The sequence below is a fragment of the Lygodium microphyllum genome, chromosome 24 (assembly GCF_053477565.2).
Source record: "Lygodium microphyllum isolate KBCC chromosome 24, Lygodium_microphyllum_v1.1.10, whole genome shotgun sequence".
In the NCBI taxonomy this organism is placed as follows: Eukaryota; Viridiplantae; Streptophyta; class Polypodiopsida; order Schizaeales; family Lygodiaceae; genus Lygodium; species Lygodium microphyllum.
In genome coordinates this window covers 124,143,802-124,148,647 of record NC_141158.1, presented here as the reverse complement: position 1 = coordinate 124,148,647, position 4,846 = coordinate 124,143,802, and positions in this window count along the sequence as shown.

Here is a 4,846-nt window from a genome sequence, read left to right as displayed (position 1 = left end):
GTGACCCACGTAAGGAGCCTCTTCAAGATAATTCCCTTGGGTGAGAGACCAATCGAAAGGGCGGTGTCCACGGTATTCATCAATGGAATACGAGGCGAGGAGCTCTACAAAGCCTTGGCCAACAACTCAAGCTTGCAGTGAGATGCACTGGCAAGGGTGTTTGAAGAAGCTATTAGAGTGGATGACCAACTCAAGGAAAGAGGCTCCAGAGGCTCGAATCAGGAAGAGTCCAGCACGCCAAGAGTTCTGAGAGAGCCTCAACGTCGAGTGAGAGAATAGACTAAAGCACTCAGCACAAAGGGAAGGGCACTGAGTTGGGACAAGAGTTAGCAGAGATTAGGATGGACATAGCCAAACTACATGAGATGATTACACGACCAATGCGCCCACACGTCCAATGGGTGTATTGTGGTAGAAACCACTTGCCAGTTGAGTGTCAAGATCCTAGGTCACGACCTTGTGTTAATTGTGGTAGGCCATGACACCATGCAGTGTCGATCACCTCGAAAGCTCCCATACCCATAGCTTTATAATCAACCCCACCTTGCGAATAGGCCACTGAACATCTTTGGAAGGGGAGCCCTGTTGGCTCTTCTGAAACCAAAATTCTGGTATGCTTGACTAGCAGTTGTCCAATCCCCTGGAATTAATGGCCAATTAATCTGTGGTCCTGTGAGAGAATCAGTCAAGCTCCATCCTCTTCTTCTCGGGATCTGCTGATCAAATCCTTCGTACCCACTAACCAACTGAGGGGGTTGAAAAATAAAAGTGGCAGGAGATGGATGTGGAATAAGTAAAAGAGGATGGAGAGATGGGTAGGCAAAATCATAAAAGGAGGAATAAGCTAAAGAAGGAGTGGCTGAAAATTTAAGTGAATCAGTTAGGAAATGTGTCAATTGATAAGCAGGAAAAGTAGAAGGTATATGAATAGATGGAGAAGGGCATGGTGGAGAAGGGGAAAATACTCGATCTTCGATGGAAGAACAATAGGTAAATATAGGAATTTGAGGAAAACCGTGAGGTTGGAAAAGGAGAGGTAAGATAGTTGCTGAGTTGGATTGATAAAGGGAAAGATAAGTATCATAGCGATGAGCCATTTGTTGATAATATAATAGGCTAGGAACAGAGGGACCTAAAATAGATCATCTCTAATAGACATCAAAGAAGGATGAATCAAAGGGATGGTTCTTGGAAAGATAGGCTAGGAGATCCACCCTCAATTGGTTAGTGCTCTGCACATAAGTAGAAGCAGTATTCTGACGTTGATTCAGGACCACAGAATCAATCATTGAATGCCATGAAGTGTCAAGGCAAGTAGCCACTTTAGAAGAATAACACTAGAACATGTCATTTATCCTCAACTCCAAATAGTTGACATATAAGACAGCTTGCAAGACCACATCCCCCACATACCAAGCGAGATCTACATCATCTGAAATCAACAGATCACCCTGTAGATACATGTAAGACAACAACATGGTATCCATCGTCACAGAATCTTCAAAAACCATATGGACAACTTCTGTCAGTAAATCAGGAGACCAAGCCCCACTCCAACCATCCTCTAGAAGAGGGAGATCCATCATTGAAAGCTTCATATAGAAGGCCAACTTCTACAACTGATAGTGGACAAAGAAAGAATGGTCCGGAGGAACATACTTCTGAAAGTGCTCAAATGTAGACCATAACAAATCTATCCTGGACTGCAATCTTTCCACTTTATCTTGAAACAACGGACATAATGTGGCATGTCTCTGGAGAACTACCAAGTCCTGCTGAGATATAGAAGGAATCATAGGAACATTGGGGCTTGGAGGAATGGACCATGATTGCGCCAATTGGTCATGCAGCTACTTAATCTGGGAAGCTTGGGATTCCAATGTATTATGAGCAGTCTGCAAAGTTGACAGTTTCGTATCTAAAAGAGTCTGAAACTCTTGAGCTTCTTTGGATATTCTCTCTTTCTCTTCCGAGACTCGAGTGACCTCTGACTGAGCTTCTGCTAACTGAGTTTTCAAAGAAAATATTTCTTCTCTCCGGGTCTCAATCATTTGGGTCTGCTACTCCATTTGCTTAAACAGATCGGCAAGAGTGTCTTTAGCAGAGACTAACTCTATGGTTGCCTTATGCAACTGGTCTTTGGATTACATCAATTCTTCATAGAAAGAAGCATATAACTGTTGAACACAAGCTGTCACTAAGAGTTCAATAGAACTCTGTATGTCATTACAAAGGAATGGAATAGCATCTCCTGACACTAAACTATTTAATGAAGGGACTGATATTTCCAAAGAACCCTCTCTATGTGCCCTAAATAAATTGTTGCATGTAAGGTAGGCAAGGAGGTCACTGCCAGAAGTAGCAGGAACTGTGACTGAAGGAATGACTAAGGGAGTTTTATCTGCTACATGTTTCAAGCGCTTCTGCTGAATGACTAATGGAGGGGGGGAATCAAGATCCTCTATGTCAATAGATTTTGAATCCTCTGAAGGTAGAGGGGGAGGAACTGGATCAGATGGAGGAGGTGGTAGCACACCCTTTTTAAGGCCAGAATATGTCAAGAAAGCATATAAATAGGAACCATAGGTGACATTTGTGACATTCCCTCTGGTCATTTTGACAAAATGTTGGTCCATCTTCGTAAGCAGGTAAGTACTCCAATCAATGGCAACCCCTTTTAACACCATCCTGGAAGCTGTAAAGAGTTCCTTGGACAAATAATAAGATGGTGTTTTTGCAGGCATAAACCTGTCTTGGAGAAACTAACAGATTAACTTCCAAAGAGGATCAGTGATCATGGAAAAAGACACTCCTAAAGTGTTAATCACCTTCTTAACATCGAGAACCTCTTTGGTCTACTTCTATAACAGCTTAAGAATCTCATCATTGGAGAATAATTGTCTGGCTGTAACAAAGGGTTCTCCTTTGTAGGGAAGAGACAAAGCCTTCCCTAACCCTCGGGGTGTCAATACCATGGAAGCACCACGAACCAAGCCCGATTTCTTACTATATGATACAAGAAACTCATCACACAAAGATGGATCATCTGGAATCAATGGGAGTGAAGCAACCACGAAAGTTGCAAGTCCTGCTTTCACTATAGGCTCAAAAGCTAGTAGGGAAGAATAATCCCTACTGATCAACGAAACATACTGGATAGGAGGAGGAGCGTGAGGCGCCATTCAGATGGAAAACACACACACACACACACACACACCACAAGCACAGACAATCACAAAGAATGCCTGCAAAACAACCAAATAGCGATAAAAAAGAAATCGATCAAAAGAAGCACACACACAGATGTAACTAATCAATTTACCACCCCAAACAACCCACATCCTAGAAAAATTTTGGCATGACCTCTACACATATGCGACCGAAAACTTCATGCAATGCAACAAATAGATACCCAAGACCTCGTATCAGGCAAAAAAGAAGAAAAACTACAAAGCGTACCCATAATCGTATCACATAAGCAAGCCATTATATCTTAAAAATCTAATCAAAACCTAACCATAACTTTGACCAACAATGTCAACTTAAAGGACTATATGTGCCCATCCCACAAAGCGTGTTTATTAAAAAGGGAAAAAAAAGTGCAGTGAGGGAAAATGGTTTTGAATGAAGGGTTCATTTTAAGAATTTATTAACAATGGGTGAACTTTTATTAGGTTATAAACCTTAATAAGAAAACGACGGTTCCTTCTTAAAATTTTAATTACAATTTTTTAGGATGAAATAGTGATTTAACAAAACCCGGACTGCGATACCCAAACTGGGATCTCTAAATGCAAATTCATTAATTAAAAATTAATGGTGATGTGGAGCGCTTTTTTGCGAGCGTACGTGCTTTATTTTTGTGACGGTTGGTTCATTTTTTATTAAAAATTAAGGTGCCTTTGAAGCGCACGTAGCGCATGCAAAGTGAACGGTTGGTTGATTTTAAATTATTAGAAAAATGTATACTTATCATGAGCGCGCGTGCCATGGTGGTGTTTAGGATTCATTTTAAGAATTAATCGTAAATTTTGGGATAGCAAAAAAAATAAAAAATAGGAAGAAAAAAGAAAAATACTTGAAAGTGGATATGTGTGTATGCAATAAAATGGAATACGCACGTCTCAATTCCAAGATAATGAAAATGAGTCCCAAAAATAAAATGCCAATAACTGAAAAGTTTTGGCAGAATAAGCTTTTCAATAACAAAACCAACATCTTATAAAAATTTCAATAAAGTTCGTGTGTTTTGATTGTGTGATTTGGTGAATGTTCGGGTTTTTTATGATTGGTGTTTTTTTTTTAATGATTAAAACGGGATATAAGACACATGAATATTTTGTGAAGTGTAATGGTAGGATTTCAACAATCCAACAAGTATCAACAATGTGTTTGAATTTATCCATGATTTATCAACTTATTTTTGAAATTTTAAATGAGTTTTCATGAGGTGAGGTATTAAATTTAGGGTTTTGGCTTCAAATAACACTTTGGCCATTTATGGAAGCATTTCTAATTGAGAACTTATTGGCAAAAGGGGCAAGGGGATTTGCGATATTTTTTTAATGTTTTTTGGAAATATTTTTGAATTTTTATCAATTTTTAATAGATTTTGCTCATTTTGCATGTATTTTTAAAAGAATTTTAAAGTTTTGAATTTTCTACAATTTATTTTCTTAAATTCCCACTTGAGAAAATATTGCAAATGATTTTAGCAATGTTGAAAAAAATTTAGGCTTTTTGTTGCAATTTATTTGGATTTTAAATGAACTTTAATGAATTTTTGAAGTTTTTTTGTATTTTATGTTTATTTTTATGTGTTTTTCAGGTTTGAAAATTGAAAGTC